Genomic DNA, 22,908 nt, shown 5'->3' with positions numbered 1-22,908 from the left:
GGATCGCCGTTCATCAGCGGTGTAATCTGCCTCTGCTCCGTGTCGATGCCTAAAGTCAGGCCTTTTTATTTTTTTATTCTGTAGTTCTTTTTGCATAATGTGGGGGCCAAGAACAAGAAGGAGACTCCAGGAACGGCCATATAGAGGTTTGAGGAACCAAGAAGAGGAAACATCAGGACTCTAGGACTAAACCAGGACTAGGAAAGATCCAGGACTATGGATGGAATTCTAAACCATAGGACTACTCTTGGACTAATCTAGACTAGATTAGGGCAAATCTATAGGACTAAGAACTGGGGAGACATTAGGACTATAGGGACTAAACCAGGACTAAACGAGGATCGGACCAGGACGAAATTACGACTAGATTAGGACTGTGAGCAAAACCGGGGACCAAACAATATGACAAAAGATGAAACCGGGATTAAATATGGTCTAGATGAGGATTAAAGCAGGATGAAATTACGATGAAATTAGGACTGAGGACTAAATCGACACTTAACCTGGACTAAATCAGGTCTGAATGAGGACCAAACCAGGATAACTCAGGACAAAATACTAAACCATAGGACTACTCCTACTCGAGACTTAACCAGGACTAAACTGAGTCTAAATTAGGATCGGACCAGGGCGAAATTACGACTAGATTAGGACTGGGAGCAAGACCCGAGACTAAACAATATGACAAAAGACGAAACCAGGACTAAATATGGGCTGCTTTAATATGAACTGCTTTAATATGGATTAAAGCAGGATGAAATTACAATGATATTGGGACTAAGGACTAAATCGGGATTTAAGAGGTTAACCTGGACAAAAGTATTACTAAACAGTAGGACAAGGACCTAAACCAGGACTAAATCAGGTCTGAATGAGAACCAAACCAGGATAACTCAGGACAACATACTAAACCATAGGACTACTCTTAGACTAAACCTAGACTAGATTAGGAGGACAAGACTAGAGGACTAAGAAAAGGACCAGGGCTGTATCGGCGAGACATTAGGACTATAGGAACCAAACCAGGACTAAACTGAGTCTAAATGAGGATCGGACCAGGACAAAATTATGAATAGATTAGGACTGGGAGCAAAACCGGGACCAAACAATATGACAAAAGACGAAACCAGGATAAAATATGGTCTAGATGAGGATTAAAGCAGGATGAAATTACGATGAAATTAGGACTGAGGACTAAATCTGGATTTAACCTGGACAAAAGTATTACTAAACAAGAGGACAAGGAACTAAACCAGGTCTAAATTAGGTCTTAATGAGGACCAGGATAACTCAGGATGGAATAACAACTAAACTATGGGATTAAGGGTGGGGTATATACTAGGACTAAGAAGTAAACCAACCCAAAATCAGGACTAAACAACGGGACAAAGAACTAAATCGTATCAAAATGAGGATCGAACCAAGACTAAACCAGGACTAAATCTGGTCTGGATTAGATAAGAAAGGACTAATCAATGAGTAATGAGTAATCCAGTTCTAAAGGGTATCACAAACTAGGACTAAAGAGCAAACCAATATTACATAAGAACAAAAAAAAAGACTAAATCTGGTCTGGATGAGGATTAAAATAAGGACTATGTGATGAGTAAACCCGGACTAAACTAAAGGCTGCTATAACAAACTAGGACAAAGGAGTAAACCAAGACTAAACTATAGGACAAAGGATTAAATCGTGGCTAAATGAGGATCAAACCAAGACTAAACCCAGACTAAACTAAAGGCTATAACCAGAACTAAATCTGGTCTGTACTAGATAACAAAGGAGTATTTATTGAGTAATCCAGTACTAAAGGGTACCACAAACTAGGACTAGGGAGTAAACCAAGATTAAATAAGGACTAAACTACGGGACAAAGGACTAAATCGTGTCCAAATGAGGATCGAACCAAGACTAAACAAAGGCTATGGCAAACTAGCACCAAACTAGAACTAAATCTGGTCTGGATTAAATAAAGGACTATTCAATGAGTAACCCATGACTAAAGGGTATCACAAAGTAGGACTAAGGAGTAAACTAAGATTAAATAAGGACAAAACAGGACTAAATCCAGTCTGGATGAGGATTAAAATAGGACTATATGATGAGTAAACCTGGACTGAACTAAAGGCTGCTATAACAAACTAGGACTAAGGAGTTAACCAAGACTTGATTGGGACTAAACAGGACTAAACTAAAGGTTGCTATGACAAAGGAGTAGGACTAAAGAGTAGACCAAGACTAAATCAGGACTAAATTAGGACAAAGGGGAAAAAAGAGGACTAAATTCAGTTTGGATGAGGATTAAGAAAGGGCTATTCAATGAGATAACCAGGACTAAAGGTTATCACAAACTAGGACTAAGGAGTAAACTAAGATTAATTGGGGACAAAAGGACAAAACAGGACTAAATCTGGGCTGGATGAGGATTAAAATAGGGCTATATGATGAGTAAACCCGGACTAAACTAAAGGCAGCTATAACAAACTAGGACTAAGGAGTAAACCAAGACTAAATCAGGACTAAACTAGGACAAAGGGGGAAAAAGAGGACTAAATTCAGTTTAGATGAGGATTAAGAAAGGGCTATGCAATGAGTTAACCAGGACTAAAGGTTATCACAAACTAGAACTAAAGAGTAAATCTAAATCAGGACAAAACCAGGGCTAAATCCAGTCTGGATGAGGATTAAAATAAAGACTATATGATGAGTAAACCCGGACTAAACTAAAGGCTGCTATAACAAACTAGGACTAAGGAGTTAACCAAGACTAAACTACAGGACAAAAGACAAAACTGGGGCTGAATCTGTTCTGGATGAGGATTAAAAAATGAACTATTCAATGAGTAAACCAGGACTAAACTAAAGGTTGCTATGACAAAGGAGTAGGACTAAAGAGTAGACCAAGACTAAATCAGGACTAAATTAGGACAAAGGGGAAAAAACAGGACTAAATTCAGTTTGGATGAGGATTAAGAAAGGGATATTCAATGAGTTAACCAGGACTAAAGGTTATCACAAACTAGAACTAAAGAGTAAATCTAAATCAGTACAAAACCAGGGCTAAATCCAGCCTGGATGAGGATTAATAAGGGACTACTCCATAAGTAAACCAAGAAGGCTATGACAAGGGTCTAAACCAAAATCCAAATGAGGACCAAAGCTGCGCTAAAGGACTCGCTTGGACACGGGACTAACCGAGACCAAATCAGGACTAAACGAGGACTTAATCAGCCCCTAACAAGCTACTGCAGCAAGTCAAACCCCACTCTGCGTCCGGCCCTGCTTCAGCTCGGGAGCCGTTCACATTAACACTACAGGGATGACGAGTGATATGGGTGTCTGACCGCGAGTCGTGTCAACAGATGAGCAAGGCATGGATGCGCAGATTTAACCCAAGGAAATCGGCCCAAGACGTGGGAAAAGTTGCGTTCCGCGGCCGTGGTGACGCGACAGATGGAAAGTGCGCGTTTTTTTGTGTTTTTTTTAATGCGCGGAGACGTGTCATTTTGTGGTCGCTTTTTTTTTTTTTTTTTTTTTACCGATGCCTCTTGTCTTTTTTTTTCTCCCCCCTCCTCAAGGTAAACGGCTCTCGGTCAGACCACCCGTGTTCCCAGAGCCATATCCCCTGTAGATTTTTTTTTTTTTTTTTTTTTACCACATATCGAATCGTGAAAACGCACACACTGGACCGGCTGACAGAGGCGCTGCTTGTTCCCCCCCCCCTTTCGCTCGCGCTCACACACGCATCCAAATGAGCCACCGGATCGCGGCCACCACATACGCACGCACGCACACGCACTTTTCTATCTGCATCTGCAAAAAAAAAAGGAGGAGAGGGAAAAAAAAACAGCGGACACCTACCTCCGGTGATCTCTGGCGCGCGGGGATCGTCTCGTCTCGTCGCGTCACGTCACATCACGTCCGCGGTTCGTCCGTCTCTTCGTGGTCCAAAAACAGGGGGGGTTATAGGCGGTCGCCCCGGCTCCGGCTCCGGCTCCAGCAGCAGCAGCAGCAGCAGCAGCAGACGGTAAAAGTCCGAGAGAGCGCGCGCAACAACGTGCTCAGAAATCCCTCCGTATCCCACTGCAGAGCTGCCGCCGACGCTGTCTCCTCTCCTGCCCCTCTCTCTCTCTCTCTCTCTCTCTCTCTCTCTCTCTCTCTCCCTCTCTCGCTGTCTCTTGATTGATTCGACTCTCTCTCTCTCTCTCTCTCTCTCTCTGCGCTGCCTGCTCGCCATGGGAATAGTCTCCAGAAAATCTTCAGGTGGATGATGTACAAGCGAAGCGAGTGATGCAGGGGTTTAGTGATGCACCAGGTTACTCCTATATAGGGCTGTTTTTTTAACTCGCAAACAACCTTCTGACTCGTTTATGTTTTTCCAAGGACTTTTTTTTTTATAAGACGCACGCGCTGCCATTGCGCACAGCCACACTCGGTACAGGGTACACGCGCTGGCATGAGAGTCATTTCGAACAGACTCCTTCACGTTTCGGAACGAACAGTGGCGACAACGTGGAAGTGTGTGATCAGTTATTTATTTTGTACTTTTTTTTAATTTTTTTTTACAATGAAAATTAACTCCGGCTCATGGTGACCACCCGAAATAAAGTGACAGTACATTTTCCGGACTAAGTTATATAAGCAAGTTAAATAATGAGGCGAATATTAATTATGACAAAACAAATACATTTAAAAGTTTATTTTAACCCCTTGACTCCCACCTGACTCTTTACCCCAATCCAAAAGCTTCTGGAAAAAAGGTGTGAAAATAGCAACAAAACTGAGACGAAAACAAGGTGGAAAAAAAGTGAGAAAAAATGGACGAAAAAATGACAAAAATTGACAAAAAATTGACAAAAAAGTGAGAAAAATTTGACAAAAAAGTGAGAAAAATTTGACAAAAAAGTGAGAAAAATTTGACAAAAAAGTGAGAAAAATTTGACAAAAAAATGAGAAAAATTTGACAAAAAAGTGAGAAAAATTTGACAAAAAAATGAGAAAAATTTGACAAAAAAGTGAGAAAAAATTGACAAAAGTGAGAAAAATTTGACAAAAAGTGAGAAAAATTTGACAAAAAAATGAGAAAAAATGGACGAAAAAGTGATAAGAATTTGACACAAAAAAATGCGAATAATTTGACGAAAAAGTGACGAAAAAAGTCACGAAATTCTGACAAAAAAAAGTGATGAAAAAAAAATCTGATGATGTGAGGAATTTAGTTTTGTAGGTCTTAGCTTTCAAATGACGTGTTACACTGGCCTACAGGATTTGGGTAAAGCTGAACTGGAGAAAATGCTCTCGGTTCAGGCGGGAGTTAAGAGGTTAAGCTAAAGTTTTACGTAATAATAATAATAATGCATTGGTTTTATATAGCGCTTTTCTGGACACTCAAAGACGCTTTACATTGCACTATGCTTTCACTCCATACTCGGTGGTGGTAAGCTAATGTTGTAGCCACAGCTGCCCTGGGGTAGACTGACGGAAGCGAGGCAACCAGTCTGCGCCATCGGCCCCTCCGACCACCACCAACCACTTACTCACTACATTCGCTAGGCTTCCTGGTGTTACCAAACGGTCACCAGGCCCTTCCCTGCTCAGCTTCCAAGGTCTGACGGGATTGGGCAGAGCAAAGGCTGAAGTCGGATCTCGGACCCCTTTTGGGAATCCTGACTCATGAAGCCTATGCGTAAATTCAGCCTGAGAGACCAATTTCAGCATCACATACCTCCAGTCAATGGGTCACACCTGGTAAGTCTCCGCATTAACTTGATTTCTACAACGTAACATACGCAAGCAAGCAGGAAGTGGAGCAAACCAATCAGCGAAGGGCAGTCAGTGGCGCTATTAGCGGTGTTGCGTTAATATTCAAACAGATTCATGAATTACAAAACTCACCTACTGTCCATGTGTTTTGGATTAGAAACAACACGTGACCGCAAATAAACGAATCTGATTGCAGTGAGCGCCCTGCCCGACTGATATCCCCCGTGTACAAAAAATACACAGCCTATCAGGGCAGAGTATGGCCGTGCAATTAATCGAAATCACAATCTCTACTTTGGTCGATCTCAATAATCGTCATGTGACTTGATAATCGACAGGTTTACAGCCATTTCTTTGGCACAGACAGTGTCTAGTTTGGGAGTTTGGACAATGGATGATTTGTGTGCGTTAAATGAGACTTGATGAAAGCATTTGTTTTTGAATAAAAGATGTATCTAAGTTTATGAATCAGCAAGATGTATTTCATTTGTTATGAAGAATAAAATAGAACAAAAAAATCGAGGTCGATCAATATGGGGAAAATAATCGTGATTATTTGTTTTCCAAAATCGCCCAGCCTGAGCGCAGAGCCACACTTTCATCAGCCAATCATTGCCCTCGGTTCGGCTTTGAAGTCTCCAGTGTTCTGCTCCGCTTCCCAGCTGTGCTGTGACCCGCCTCTACCCCTTCACCGCCTTTTCTATCTGCAGCTTCTACCTGCTGCAGCCTTGGCCGGTCTCCCATTCCACCACCAGTGTCCAGGCTCCGGGGGGGACGTCCCTAATGCTAACCTACCCATCCACACTAACTTTAATGCATATATCGATGTCTACTGCCAGGCTCCATGGATCCATCCATCCATTTTCTTCCACTTGTTCGTTGCCAGGTCGTGGAAGCAGCTGTTGGAGTTGCCCAAATCACATTGCACCAGCCCCTTATGGCTCCTCCTGCAGGTGGTGGGTCCACAGAAGGACGGCCTCATGGTTCTAACCGGGCTTGTTGGTCTCTCATAAGGGGCTTCTGAACCGCTCTCTGTCTGACCCGTCACCTAGGACCTGTTTGCCATGGGAGACCCTACCAGGTGCTCAAACCCCTCCACAAAGTTAAGGTGGCGGTTCCAGGAGGGGCACTGCCGGGGTCTGATCGCCAAAAATAGATATATGTCAATAAATCTTTCTAATCACTGCTTTTGTCTGTTTGTTCTATCCAGGTTGAAATTTCAGGTTGATACAGTTATGGAAGTTCTACCTCATCATGTGTCACTTTCTGCGCCCAAGGATCAATAATAAACATCACAAAACATGTCAAAGCTATAGCAAAATATGAACACAACTGTTTCAGTTATGTTCTTAGGAAAACGTTGTCTAATGTGTCATGTGCACATTAAACGTCTAATGTTGCGATCTAGAGTCCGGACACATTCCCAATGGCGCATGACCTCTCCAAATGTTTACATATAACACCACACATGTCACCCAAAACACATTTTTTGCATAATTTTTTATTTTTGCCTTGGACAATTCACCCACGAGGCCCTATAATCTCTATATAATACGATGATGCAAGTGTTTACAACTTGTTACAGGGAACATTTGCTGCTTGGCCCGTTCCCTTGGCAACTCCGAGGCACACTCCGTCCTTCCTAAGCCCCACCTGTACGTGCGTCTGCCTGCTGCCTGCCTCGCTCTCTGCGGTAGCCATCTCGGATAAGCTGCCATTGTTACAAGGCTGAGTGCGGCGCTATACGGGGGCACATGTAAGAGGGGAAGGGGGGGCCGTATGTAACACGCAGGAGCCAGGATAAAATGGATGGGGTTGGGGAGAGGGCCAGCGTGACACGTCGATCCGTCGGCGTTATGTCATGTATAGGCCTTACAGTGATGCACAAAATGGCAACAGGTTGATGCTCAGATGTGCCAAGACTGAGCTTTGGCAACGTGAAGATGAATATAAAAGTTTCATATAGAAATGGCACTCTGGCAATGGAGAAATCCATGTTGAGGACCTTTGCTACTCAAAGGATAGAATACTCTTGTTCTGAATTCCTCTTTGTTTTGGCAGCGGTCCTAATATTTCACCACGTTAGGCCCATGAATACAGTAGCTTCAGTTAATCCTGGGCCAAGAGATGATTTTGAAAAATCTGTGCCTATTCCCAGATTATGTATAGGCTTTGTATAACCTAAGCCTGGCTAGCCGGACTGTACGCTTTACAAATAGTCTGGGACCGGGTGTGATTTCTTCAAGATCCCGAAAAGCCAAGAAAAGCCAGACATGACGTAGGTGACATGCTGTGTGATTTGTGAAGTTATGAGTGGGTTGTATGATGGCATTGGCCAGTAGAGCGGAGAGAAATGGGAACGATCTGCATCGCTTTTTGTTTCAAAAAGAAGTCGTCTGCAAGTCGGTTCAGATTTTTAATCATCTGAGATTTTCCTACAGGTCAACACAGATGTGCATCAGCTGTGTCAATGTAGGCTACGATTGGAACAGGACAAAAATACTTTCAATGCAAAAACAAGAAGGAAATAATAAAGCCGTCAAAAAACAGAGAGGACAGTGAAGATGATTTGTCGTCGCCTTTCACCCTCTGAATTGATCACACGTAACCTGGAAAGAGCCAAATAGATATTACAGTGCCAATAACATTAGCACTGATATCAATCTGGGATCGCTCGGCTTGACTCGTTCGAGGAGAGGATGTGCTTTTGGAGCAGCATTTGCTGCTGATTAGATCAAAAACACATCTTTGAAAAGTGTTATGTGTGTTTGAGAGTATGTAGCAGCATATGTCATGTTTTTTCGTCGCATTGTAATGTATCTATTAGGCACAAACCCCTTTTGGTTTGTCCCGACAGTGAAGGCTGGAGCGGGTCAAGCTGGATTCTCATGTGTTTGTGAATAAACCACAAATACCACAAGAATTCAGGGAAGGAAAAGCTTTATCTTCATTTAACAAAATGTTTTACTGGTTAATTCTGTCATCCTGTTGTGACAACAAGGTCTATGATTGGATCAATAAAAACTTTTGGAGATTTGATTGGCTGTGAGCCGAGTTCCAGACGGTCCTGCTTTAACAGAAACATAAAGCCGGAATGGCTGACCAGGCTATTTCTGCTTTATTTTCTACTTACATCAAAATCCATTTCTATCGTGCAAGTCACAGAACGATGTATGAACTTCAGTGCATGAATTGTATGAATAATTGCTATGTTATGTAAGTATGAACCCTCAACCTTTGAAATGTTCTATGTTTTACAGATGTATTTGGCATTATACACCTCGCTCAGGGACAACGGTTGAAAACTAGCTTTGCAGTTAATGCTGATGTACAGAAATGTTCATTAATGTGAACTGTCCCTGTCAAACAAACTCCATCCATCCATCCATTTTCTTCCACTTGTCCTTTGCCGGGTCGTGGGGTCAGTTGTTGGAGCTGCCCAAATCACATTGCACCAGCCCCTTATGGCTCCTCCTGCAGGTGGTGGGTCCACGGGAGGACGGCCTCGCGATTAACCGGGCCTGTCGGTCTCTCATAAGGGGCTTCTGAACCGCTCTTTGTCTGACCCGTCACCACAAACAAACTAATAAATAAAGTAAAATAAAATAAATAGTAATTATTCTATTATTTTTTTCCTAGTTATTATTTGCAGATTTATTGAAAACAAATTATTGAAGGGGCTCTTTGTTGAGTGGAGAATTGAAACTTGAGAGGAAAGAAAGTTCCAAGGCCCTCTTCTTTCATCAAACTTCTCTACTCACTAAAAATCCTTTAGTTTTGTTCTGTATCCGCTACAAGGCTTGTAACATAACAATAATGGCTTTCAGAAGATGTAAATGGAGAATTTGGATGCAGGAAGAGTGCCCAGTACACTTTTTGTTGTTAGTTGCATTCTTTGCTTTTAAATGTGTTTGTAAGATTACTGAGCTCCTGTGACGAGGTTATTTCCCTTTTAAGCCAATGAAATTTATCTACTTCTAACAAAGCAAAGACCCCAAACACATAGAAATACTGGCAATTTCTTCCTTGTTAGGTTTATCTGTTTTTTACATCGTGGTAGAGGTGATGTAAGAGTCTCTAACACAAGGCGAGAACAATATGTGAGAACCTGATTCAGTCTATATTACATGTTTAAACCATCTGAAGCAAAGTTGTTTTCTTCACATAATTTGATTCGTACCTGTTTTGCTACAGCGTATTTTCAGCTTTACTGTAAAATATTTCCTTGGATCAATAAGGCTGTGCAAGGCAATGGAGAAAATAAGCCAATAAAACACTGAGTCGCACAGACACCTTTAGATTCTTTAGATCAGACCTGGTCCTGGGTTTAAGCTTTGTTCAATACTGAGTTTACAACACTTTAGTTTATGCCACAATAGAACAGCCTATAACTGCTCTCTTTGCATCTTGTGTGTTTAGGGGGACTCAACCAGGGTAAAGGGAAAGTGCAAGCCTTCATTTTCTGCTATGACAAATAACAAACAGATGATGCCGAGATGAATGCAGGATGAGAACTGCTGAGAAAGGCTCCAGGGATGGGTCATGGACATGAGAATTGCAGAAACAACACTTCAGATTCCATTGCTTAAAGAGACAAGATGCAAGTTAGCCATTTCATACTCACTACTGCCACCTCAGGTCATCCGTGTAACTGCACCTTCTATATTAGAGGATCTATATCATGCTATTTTAGCCATTCCAAAGTTAAGTATAGGCATTTATATGATATATTGTACCTCTACCACTATGGAGCACTCATTTTTGTGATAAATATAAGTGTTTTCTGGAGGTATTTTTCGAACCCGGAAGACACAACGCTTCGATTCAGTTAACTCCGCCCCCTCTCTCCGCACATACAACTTTACCGTAATATAAATAAACAGCAATAAGTGAAGATACTTCCCAATGCAGTTATAAGGAGTTGACATCTGCAACACATAAATGGCTAACACACAAGCTAATATGCTAACACACAAGCTAACCCGCGTTTGGATTGACTCACCCTCTGGTCCATCGTTGTTTACATTATGGAACTCGCTTTGGTTATAAAAGTTAATCCACTTTGATTCAGGTGAAGGTTCACCAAACATCCATCAGAGACAGTCACAGAAAAACACTATTTTGGTGATAATCAGATAATCACTGAATCCCGGAGAAAAAAAACACTACTGAGGAGTGGCCTCTTTAGGAAGGTTGAACCATAGACTGTGTATATAGTCCTGTCCTCGTAGCCAAACGCGCTTCTTTTTCTCCGTGACATTATCGTTAAGTAAGAATAAAGAACAGGTGTGTCCAGAGTAGGTAACGAGCTCCATCTTCACAGCTGCAGCGCAAACATGACTGATCTGTTCAGACGCGATGTGTTTGTTTTGGCCACAGCTGACCTGGAAGCACCTCGGGCACATCCTTTTTATTTATTTTTTACTTTTTTTGTGTCCTTTATTTTTTCTCTTTGTTTCTCTCTTACGACAGAAATAATGAAAAAGCTGTTTTACAAATTAAAATCAGGCTGTAAGACATTGCTTTACAGACGTCGAGCACTTCCGTTCCGCTGTTACGACACAACTGAACACTCAGTCATTCACGAGGAGAGGGAGGAGCAGCTGCTCAGAGAGCAGGATTCAGGAGGATTACTGAGAGCTGCGTGAATGAAGCCACAAACCACTCTGGGGGTGTTTTTGATAAGGAAATAGCATAACAACATGGCTAAAAGCTCCAAAAAGTCGATTTTGCATGATATAGGACCTTTAAGCTCGTGCATGACGGCACTTCGGACCTGAAGCAGGGGCGGCCGGGGACTGGAAAACGGCCCTGGACTCTGACGAGCCTGTCCTAAATTAGAGTTCATGTGACACTTCCACAAAAACACGTTTTAACCTCTTACCCCCCGCTTCAACCAAGTGCATTTTCTTCAGTTCGGCTTTAACCAAATCTAAAAGCTTCTCGACTGGAGAGCAACAGTGTAACGCCTCATTTGAAAGCTAAGGCCTACAAAAGTGATTGCAACTTTTTCTCACTGCGTCTTTGTTGCATTTTTGCATTGTTTTTTTGTAGCTTTTTGTTGTGTTTTGTCACGTTTTTTAGTCAATTTCTTGTGACTGTTTTGTTGCTTTTTCATTGCTTTGTTTTCGTTACTTTTTTGTCACATTTTCGTTGCATTTTTGTTGTGTTTTCGCCACGTTTTTGGTCCCTTTCTTGTTTCTTTTCCAGCACATTTTTGTTCCGTTTTCATCCTCGTTTTCGGCACTATTTTCATGCTTTTCTTTGAAGCTAAGGCTAAGGTAAGAGGTTAAGGAGAACATTTAGAGGTCAGACTGGTGGCCCTAGAGCCTGTGGCCCTTCTGTGCTCTTCCAGAATGGACATATGGCCAGTCCGCCTCTGACTTTTTGAGTGACAGTGCAGGATTTTAGAGGCAGTTGTGGTGAACAGGTCTGGGCTCATTCTACACATTAGGACATGGCTGGAACATGTAGGGGGAGGAAAATACTTACACTACAAAAAGTAAATATCAAGCATTGGCTTAAATGACTGGAATTGAGGACATGTATCTTGTTTTGAGTGGTTTTCACTCATTTAGACACTTTTCCTGATCGGACCAAGTTTACTTTGCTTGTTTTGAGGACATTTCAGACCAGTTCTAGGGTAAATCTCGCTTGAAATAAGAAAGTAAAATTGCCAATGAGATTAAGACCAATTTTCTTACCCCATTGGCAAAGAAAATTACCTGAAATAAGGACGAAATGTATGTATGTATGAGTCAGAAACATCTCAGAACAAGTGAAATAATCTAGGACAAATGCCCAACAACTTCTTAACTAGTCAAAACAACTCAAATTAAGATGTTTATACTGATCTAGTTAATTACTTTTTGCAGTGTAGTTTGAACATTTTTAAACTCCGTATAGTCCCATTAAGTAAAACATTTTGAAAAGTGCAAATGGTAGAGGTATGTTAAAAGTCTGGCTCTTTTGTTTAAATCAACTAGCACCAATATTAACTGTAACTATATGTATAGGCTCTCGGTACATTTTCACTTTCTTAAGGGCTTTTTTTATCCTCAACAAGCACCTGATTGTTTTATACCTGGACCTACTCGTGCATTCACCCGTATCCTGCTTTGCAACATAATAAAACAGTTAAAAGCTAAACTGACGTAGATTTTTCCTGATAAATCCCCTGCAGAGATCGGCTCAAATCCTACCATGAACGTCACGTCGCTGATACATAATCAATCTGACCTTCCTTGTTTAAACCCATGTCCATTTTATCCCCAGTCTGCTTTGCCCTGTGCCTGTCATTTCATCCTTCCTTCCCCCCGATGCTTCGCTAACGTCCACAGCGCCGCAGCCATAGCAACAGTTGCCCGGCGCATCTCTACAGCGGAGCCTCGCACGCGCCGCTCGTTCCCCATGTATTTCTCCTCCGTTCCCCCCCCCCGTTATCGTCATCAGCGGCCATCAACACATCTGCTGCTGGGCGGTGGGTGGTCGGTCCGTCGCCGTCTCTCTCCCAGATGGGGAGGGGGGGGGGGGGGGGGGGGGTAGGGGGACGGGGGGAGAGGGGCGCAGGGGTTGGGGCGGTGATTAACGCTGGATTGATAAGGGTCTATATCCGGACAATCTCTCGGTCTCTCTGGACGCACGTGGACTGGCACGCACCCCGCGTTTACACGTGTCCGACGCCGAGGATTCAGAGAGGAGCGAGTATCAGGCCATCTCTGTAGGAGCAACTTATGTCTGTTTTTAGCAACGCTGCATTTAAGTGGGTAATAAACAGGAAGTCCTTTAAGGTTGAAGGCTCCTTTAAGATCGCCTATCGTTGAAGGTTTGAACTAGAATAGAATAAGCTTTTCATTGAAACAAGTACAGCATATAAAACATAGATACAGAAGGCAATGCGTTATACAAGGGGGCGTGGCCTCGTCAAGGGGGATGAAAACCTCTCATTTTATGCCGGACTATAAACATATCTCTCACTTACCAACAAACTCAAGGCAAAATTGGGTCTATGTGGATATTAGTTCACAGCAAATTGTTCATTAGAAGTGAAAAACGGAACTCGTTGCTAATGTTAGCATACGTAGCATGAAGCTAACGTAGCTTTCTGGTTAGCATTGTTCCTCTGTTAAGTATTTATGGGCTGTTGAACCACTCTCCATGTCACATATATTCATACTTATTTATTAAAGTAATGGTGGAGAAAGAGCAAACAAAAAAATCTCTTCTGAAACTCGACGGAGAGTTACTGAACCTACTTCTTTTTCAGACTAATTAGCCAAAAATGCGGTACCTACTGCTAAAAAAGTTATATTTACTAAAGTCACTACTTCTTGGGCTGGCGTAGCTGCTGCACCGTTAGCATTTATCGCTGCTAACCCGGATGTAGCGATTTTGGTAAATATTACTTTTATAGCAGTAGTTACAGCGTTTTTGGCTAATGGGCCTGATAAATAAGTATGTTCAGTAACTCTCTGTCGAGTTTGAGAAATATTGATTGTGGTGTTGAGTTTTTTTTGTAGTTTCTGGCACATCTGCCGGTCTATGCGGAGCCCGAAGTAGAGCTGTGACGTCATCACAAAACATATGTTTGTTGAGTGATGATGTCATCTAGGGTTGGGCGATGTCCCCTTAATTGGCCGTTGACGATGTTTACAGTGAACCATCGTGATGGACGATGATATCGTCCATTTCTCATTATAAGCATTTTTTTTAAAGACATTTGCATAGCCTATATATATGCTGCATATTACTATGTATGCTAGGAAAATGTGAGATTGCAGGATAAATGGATCTAAACTAAACATGATTTGAACAGAGTCACGGACACGACTTTTGCAAAAGAAATGTGTTGTGCGCAAAGTCTGAGAGGAGAACGACTCATTCAGCACGTCAACTCCAAGGCTCTTATCACATTAATACAAATGTAAATCGGAGCTTATTATTTGCATTTGCTCAATTTTAACGTAATGTTTAAGAAACAGTGGGTGAACGGGACAATATTTTGAAGTTTGCGTCGTAGCTACATTTTTGAAGCCGCTCCACGCGCCGCCCGGTCCGTGAGCTCTAACCTCTTAACTCCTGCTTCACCGCGCCTTTCTCTCTCCTCTCTCTTTCTTCTCTCGGTCCTTCGTGAGAATAGTCCACGAGCTCAGCTAGCTCCGATGTGAGAGCCATCTCATTTTAAAACGGTTTAAGTTTCAATACGCAGCAAAGCAAAACAAAACCACGCGCTGTGAAACTCTGAGCTGCAGAGAGAGAGAGAGAGAGAGAGCCCCGCGCGTCATAAACAGAGCAGCTGCGTCTTTACGTTAATAATTACGGCTAACACATCGTGGCTTCTGGCTTCTGGCAGGCTACTGACGCTAGCGCGTTACATCAGTGATTTAATTTACAGTGCAATCCCTGCAAAGTTTGTAGGTTTGCAAGGCCTACAGAAGACCAGTGCGTGTTTTTGACGGGAGGGGGCGTGGCATCACGATGGTGGCGCTCCATCGTGATGTTGCTCATCCATCGCCGATGGACGATGACATCGTCCATCGGCACAACCCTAATGTCATCGCTCTAATTTCAAGTCCAACGGAGGTTTAGCCCTATTCACTATAATGGGATTTAGCTGATTTTAACCTGCTGTAGAGCCGACTACAAGGCTTTGTGTAAACATCTGATCACACAGAGATATTACTTTTATGCCACATTCTCTATAGAAAGCAAAAAAGCCACAAAAAACATTTAAAAAGTGCCACAAACATGACAAAAACGTGACAAATAAGACACCAAAAAAACGCCACTATTTCAAATGAGGCGTTACTCTGGCCTAAAGTCTGTGCGCTCCAGTCGAGAAGCTTTTACATTTGGATAAAGCTGAACTGTGCTCGGTTAAGGTGGGGTGAAAAAGGTTTACTAGAAATTTAAAGCCATGTCATTTTGTAAAAAATAAAAATAGTAAATGGTCACATTTATATAGCACCTTTCTACCAGCTTTAGGCACTCAAAGCGCTTTACATGAAGGAACCAGTCATCCATCCACGCTCGCATTCATACACCAATGTGCACAGACACTGAGGCATGGTGGGTAAAGTGTCTTGCCCAAGGACACAACGACAGTGTGCACCTGCGGGATGCGAACCACCGATCCTCCAATCACAAGACAACCCGCGCTAGTCAGGTCTCTCTAAATAAACCTAAAAATCAGGTATTTTTTCATTATAGAGTTCGGGAAATTCCACAGTTACCATGGAGATCCGCCATCTTTGCAGCTGTTAGCATATATGACCAACATAAGCTAAAAACAGTATAAAAAGTGAAGAAAATAGCCGTGGAACAACTCTGTTAGCTGCCGAGTTACTGCTGGTAAATACATCTAACTCACTGTTGTGTCCAAGTGGTTTAATGTGAACAATAACTCCAGTGTTTTAACTTTTAAAATCTCCATTAGTTTACAATTGCTGCTCATCCCATAATGCCTAGCGATATGACATCACATTCCCGAACTCTATATACCATTATGTACCTATATGCTACAGTTGAATGATGTTTTGGGCCTCATTGTGGCAGAGTGTAGCTCTTCAACAGCGAGGAGAAAGGACCCACTGAGCGTCTGAGCAGTAATGATCTTCTGAAGTGCTCTCCGCTGAGCCCCTGTGCGGCTGCTGCTCCTCACACATGTGACCTGTAGGAGGATTCTCAGGAAGTGCAGTCTGTGCTGGGCCTTTGTCAGCAACTCAGGGGCGTTCACTCAAGCTCAGGGTGGGAAACAGATGCACAAAAGAGTTCTAGTCAATAGTCTTGTTTATTGGGCTTTGAGCAAAGTCAAAGAACAAAGTCAAATCTGAGTTTTTCTGGAATAACGAGTTGCCGACAAGTAAACCCTCAACCGCTTAACCCCTGACCTTCTTGACTGGAGCTTACAGCCAATAGGCCATGGTCATCTAAGCTCTTCCCTTGTTTTTGTTGTCACATTTTTGTTGTTTTCTTTGCTTAACTACAGTTACATTACAAACTTAAATGTGGCCAAAACACAACAAAAATGACAATAGAACAACAAAACTGTGACAAAAAATGTGGCTAAAACAAAACAAAAGCAATGAAAATGTGGCAAAATTCCAACAAACAAACTAGAGGTTGACCGATGTATCGGGCCGATACTTGGGCATTTTACAATATCGGCTATTGGCCAATCAAGCGCCGATAAAAGCCGATATCTCCAGAAATGAAAGTGATAGAGACTTCCTGTTTTTTTGCATTTGAAAGAGCAAAGTCAGTTCTTTAAAGTGAGTCCTCCCAAAACTTCCTAGGCCTCAGGAGAGCAGAGAAACATCGCAATGAATATTGGCTATAACCTAAATATGGACATGCTGCACGTCATTTTGAAGCACAGAACCTGGAGAATTAAACCGCTGTGTTAGTTTTAACCTCCATAATTGTATTTTTGATGGCTGCGCAAAAAGCCGGGCTAGCAACAGAATGCTAACGGCAGCTAATCAAAGCTGGGACAGAAACTATGATTGAATCACCAAAATTGGCCTCTGCTGGCAGGCCCACCTTAATGTACCCATAGGCCCCGGGGTTTAACAGAATTGTAGGCCCAAACCCCTCCTCTGCGCAAACCCTAACCCTAATGCTCACCTATAACCCTAAATTCCACAAACACCCTAACCCTCCTACTCCTACATCCATCCCTCTGGGCCAGGTAGGGCGGACCCACTCCAGGAACACACAAAGGAGCGCAGCACAATCATCGCATACGATACGGTCAGTCATGCCGCAAAGTGAAGTGATTGACAGGAAATTCAACGAATCACTTTTTCTTTTTTTGCTTAATTCTGATCGGCCCTTGACTATGGTAGGCCATAGACTGTACTGTATATATAATGGACAGCTTCTGCTCACTCCTCCCCGTTTACCATAATGACCACGCTCGAGGGGGAAATCATGGCGGATTTACAGACTCCTCCTCCCCAGCTCTGACGAAGCATGTTCCTAAAAAGGGCATACGGGCGGGATCTTCACTGTAGACTCGGCCCTAGCCTGGTTTCTTTAATTGTGTAACCCAGCATTATCACAGGAGGAATATCTAGCCTAGTCTAGTGTTTAAAAAATAAAAACCAGGCGTTAAAGTTGTTTTTCACGTGTCTAAAGTCCAATGCTTTTCAATGGGAGACTAGCGGCGATATGGAGGTACTACAGCAATGGCGGCCTCTAGTGTCGTGGGAATAAAGCAGAGCAGCCAGCGGGCATTGTGGTGTGCCCCTGGGCTCCAGCCCCTGCTAGCCCATTGGTTAAGGTGCCGGTCTGCTGGAGTGGCCAGGTATTTATGTTTTTACAGGATTATAGACCAGACATTTGGAAAAATCGGCCAAAAATAATGGTGAAAAATATTGGCATAGACCAGTAAAAATCCCCAAAATCTGCATCGTCCTGAGAAAAAAACAATATTGGTCGACCTCTACAACAAACATAACAAGGAAGAAGCTTAGATCAGTTTTGTAGGTCTTTCAAATTACGCCTTTCAGCTGTAAACTCACCAGCCAAGAAGCTTTTAGATTTGGGTAAAGCTGAACAGGAGAAAATGTGCTCCATTAAAGTGCTGGTTAAGAGGTTTTTAATATAAACCTATGGCTTTATACATTGTTTAAGCACTCCATATGAAAACACTGAATAAAACTTTAACCACATTTATGTCAGAAATCTACAGCCAAAGTTTCCAATGACTTTCCCCCATTCACCTGTCTCTCCTTTAAGACATAAACACTTTAATTGTCCTTGTTAATCCCCAGATTCTAAACACCAGTCGCATCCTAGTGCGCGCCCTCCTCATCCCTCCAACAACTGCTGTCTGTTTTCTTTTCTTTCTTTTTTTTTTTTTTTTTGCATTGCATCCCTCTCTCTCCCCTCTCGCTCTCCTCCTCCATTAAATTTCCAGTCACACAGCAGTGCAGTGGATATCCCTCCCCTCCGCTCCTCTCTCCCGCTCCCTGCCTCATAGCTCCTTGCTCTGTTCCCTTCAAAACACACCTCAATAGTCTGTTGTCATCTTCCTGTACACATCTCTGCCCTTGCGTAACCTTTTAAAACCACATTACCTCGCCTGAATTTCTGTCATTCTCCAACCCAAACCCCCCCTTCCACCCCCCCGCCCTCCTCGACTCGCTCGCTTCCCGGGTACCGCAGTGTCTGGCCCCCCTCCCAGTTGGACGCCTGCTGTCGTGGTGGTCAGTTGGCATGAACAGCGAGCGAGCGCGTGGAGATGGCGTCCGCTCTCCGGGGAATTGAGCGATCGAGTGGGGGGGGGTCGGCTCTGCCTGGACGTCTGGGGGGAGCGTGCTGTTGATGTCGTCCTGTGTGACCCCATAAACAGAGTTGGAACGAGTTCAGAGCTTTTGGATTTGATAAGAGAGAGTTGGAGAGTTTGATAAGAGAGAGCTGGAGACGGGTTTGTTTTCTTGTTTTCATTCCCGCGTGTGTGAGTGTTAAAAGGTGAAAAAGCTTTATTATTCTGACTATTAAAAAGGACATGAGACAGGCAACCGTCTCTTACCAAGTTCCAAAACAAATTCAAACAAACCAAAAACAATGATCTGTATTTAGTAAAGAAATAAACATGCTTTGGGGAGGGGTGTATTTGATCAATGAGAAAACATTATCTATGTCAAAACCAGTGTTTCACTTGGGAACAGGGAACGCCTTCCCCCAAATTTTCAGTTTTTCAGGTTAAAGGATCCAGGAACTATTCAGGAGGATCCGACAAGATTTGATCTGATATAATGGTGTTTAATGTTCCCCAAATCCATCACATCAGACCAAAAGTGTTTCCAAAACTACTAATTTATAAATGAAGCACTGGTTAAAACGATGTGAGTGCTTTATTTGTCAACACATTTTCTTGACCCAAATAGCATTCTATAGTTTTCGGTTGTTGTTTTTTTCATTAAATCAAATGAGGACATTTGCAATCATGAAACGTGCTCACAACAGTTATGTTGTAGGAGCCTGTACTTCAGAAGCAAATTTACTAATTTTCACTGATCGTTTGAAAGCTTGAAATGTCTTGTTTCCAACACAAAAGGCCGCATGTTTCCATCACTTTCTGTTCTAAAGTTATGTCCGAAAATCAGTGATGTTGTAGGTGGTGGGAGCATGGGTTTAAAAAAAAGTGCAATTCGGGTGCCCCTCCAGCAGATGGTGCCATTGGCGGCCGCCTGGGTCGCCTATGCCCTGCACAACTGAACGCGCCACCATTGTGGGACAACCTGACCAGAAACTGGAGTACCTGGAGGAAACCCGGCTATAGCTGCCTTCAATGCTCCTCTGAAACAGTGCAGCGCCTCCTGTGTTTGTCAGTGTTTCAGAGCGTGGTGTCCTGCACTGGTCAGCTCCACCTCCTCCTCCTCCTTCCTCTTCCTCCTGCGCAGCTCCCTCCACTCCACAGCTGTCTTTCACCATCTTCTGGGCAGTGCGTAGAAGACGAATATAATCTTATTAGGCCCGAGCGGCCTGCCGTCGCAAGGGCCTATTGTAATCGCAATCGCAGCGCAGTGCGCGCAGCGCACTGAACCTAAGTGCGCGGAGCGCACGAAATACAGCGCGAAGCGCTGTCCCCATGTCAACCGTAAACTCACCGTGTAAAACAGTGACAGCCCACACCAAAGGTGTGGGCCCTTTATACTTATTATTGCATTAAAATGAATGGGGGTATATAGTGTGAATGGGGGTATATAGTGGATGACGAGCGCGAAGCGCTCGTCATCCACCCAGGACCCCCACGGATGCGTGCGGATCGTTGAAAGCTTTCCAAAAATGTATAATATGATATCGTCGCAAAAGCGACGATATTGTTTTTGTAAAAAATATTATTATTTTTCTTTCTTTCTTTCTTCTTCTGCTCTTTGATCAGGAATTTGACCCCCTGAACATAATCGAAAACTCACCAAACTTTGCCCAAAATTCAGGTTTGGTGAAAAATTAATTTAAATGTGTGTTTTATTTTGGGGAAATAAAAAATGGCGCGACAGCGCCACCTACAAAAATCAAAATACATTACGCCAATGGGGGAGGGGCCAATGTCAACTTTGTCGTAGAGCGACGAGATTCGGTACAGACATTCGTCATGTGACGACAAACAAAAAATATTATTGTGGCCACGCCCCCTGACAAACCGGAAGTCCGCCATTTTGACAGGAAGGCCGGAGAATGCTGAGTCAGCGTTTTCGCTGACGTCGCATTTTAACGAACTCCTCCTAGGGCGTTTCACCAAATGAGCTCAAAATCTCTCCAGCTCATCTACAGATGTGGGGCATCAAAAGTTATTCAAATTATTTGCCTATGTTTTACGGTTTGTTTGCGGCGAAGCCGCAATCTTTACGAAGAATTTTGCTATTCATCAAAAACTACAAATTGCTCCCATTGCTCCCAAACAAACTCTGATTAAAAATCGGAAATATACATTTTATTGACCTTTCACCCCTGGACACAACAAATGTGAAAAAGTGACATTGGGCGCGATAGCGCCCCCTCCAGGTGCAGAAGAAAAAATGCATTATGGGAAAAAAATGTGTTTCTCGGAAATGGATAAAATTCGGTACAAAAATAGTTGATGGCGTCCCGATCCAAAAAGCCAATGAGACCCATATCGTATTTTGTACGGTGTTGCCATGGGGACGCCTGGGGCCCCCCATGTTATCCAATGGGGCTGACACATAAATCTCACATTATACAACATTACAGCGCGTTAGCGCCCCCTGTCAGGAGCTTGTGGACAGTGGTTGTGGAAGTGCGGCCCGTTAGGGCCGTCTGACGCTAATTGTGAAATTAAAAAGATTACGGGCGCGCTAGCGCCCTCTGCAGGCTGGAGCCATTATTCACATGGAGAGGCTAAAAATGTTGTTTTGATGTTTACTGACAACGATTAATGGCACATCAAGGCAATAAAATGCAGTGTGGCAACGCTGACGCCCTTGGTAGGGTTGTGGCAACAGAGGCGCTAAAGGAGGCACGGCCCGCGAGGGCCGTTCGATGCCGCTTGCGGCTTTAATCTTCGTCTTATTCTCCAGTGTACGAACACTAGCCAGAACAATAAGACTTTTAGCTGTGAGTCTTGCCCGGCTACCTCCTCGTTGGCCCCTTTTTTGTTTCCTGTAGCGTCTCTTGCGACGCCTCACTGTGCTGCAGCTGTGGGGGGCTCTTGGTGCCTCTTCAATGTTTCAGAAGAAGAAATTTGTTGGGCTTTAGCACATAAGCTAATTCAGCCCTTTCCAAACATTTCAATCTGTGTCCTGCACCGTGAAGGGTTAGAGTTTGCCTTTTTGAAATCCCACATCAGAGATCACTAGGACTCAGGGACCAATCTCCGGATCCTGAGGAGTACCTAGCTTGAGGCTGAAGGGGAAAAGGCCCCACCAAGTCCCGGGAATCGGACCTGTACCTTCTAGGCCTGGATGGAAACCACTCTGGAGCTCCACAGATAGTGCCTGGTTTGCCCTCATGTTTCTGAAGAGCCTCCTCGTCCTCTCTGTGGGAGGAAGACTCTCATATCGGTTGTTGGCAGTGCACAAGCCTAAAGCAGCAGAGCGTTCAGGCCTGTCTGCCCGGTCTCAGCGGTCGGCGAGTGAAGAGGGGTTCAGATGGAGAGAGAGAGAGATGAGAAGAAATAGGTCAAATGATAATCGCGTCCAGCATCATGAATACATCTGAATGTATTATGTACTGTAAAGTTTACTCCCTTTTTAACTTTGATATTTGTCTGTGCTTTTTCTGAAGCTCTTTAAAGAAACAGAATCAAACAGCAGTGGGTCTGTCGCTAAACTAAAGGCTTGATATGTTACAGACCGTCTATAATCTATCATTTGTGCTTTTCAGCAGGACATTTCACCTCTTATCTTAGCTTTGGCGTTAGTAGGTACAACTCATTTTGGGCATTTCCGGCTTTTGGACGCCTTAAAGGTTTATCTCACCAGGTTGGAGACTAGTTGGAGACACGAGTTGCCGCTGGTCACAGAGATGTCTCTGAAACCTCCCCTAAGGCACGTCTCCAGGTAGTCTTTGTTAAAACAAACATGTTCGATTTCAGCTGAGACCACATGGAGACTTAAAAAGGGCTCCATGTGGTCTCCACATGGTCTCTGAAAGGTCTCCGAGAGGTCTGCGCA

The 22,908-nt window shown here is 43.3% G+C and overlaps 1 protein-coding gene across 1 annotated transcript in view; it reads right to left on the bottom strand.

Annotated features, from left to right (window-relative positions):
* lrrc4ba (leucine rich repeat containing 4Ba) overlaps positions 1 to 4,145 on the bottom strand; it is a 117,725-nt gene extending 113,580 nt beyond the window's left edge. Inside the window, exon 1 of the mRNA XM_079564427.1 lies at positions 3,863 to 4,145. The gene's annotated coding sequence lies outside the window, so the exon portion shown is untranslated. The remainder of the gene's footprint in view (positions 1 to 3,862) is intronic.
* Between the last annotated feature and the right edge of the window lie 18,763 nt (positions 4,146 to 22,908).

The sequence above is a fragment of the Gobius niger genome (assembly GCF_951799975.1).
Source record: "Gobius niger genome assembly, chromosome: 10".
Classification (NCBI taxonomy): domain Eukaryota; kingdom Metazoa; phylum Chordata; class Actinopteri; order Gobiiformes; family Gobiidae; genus Gobius; species Gobius niger.
This window is presented reverse-complemented; position numbering and strand designations above follow the sequence as displayed.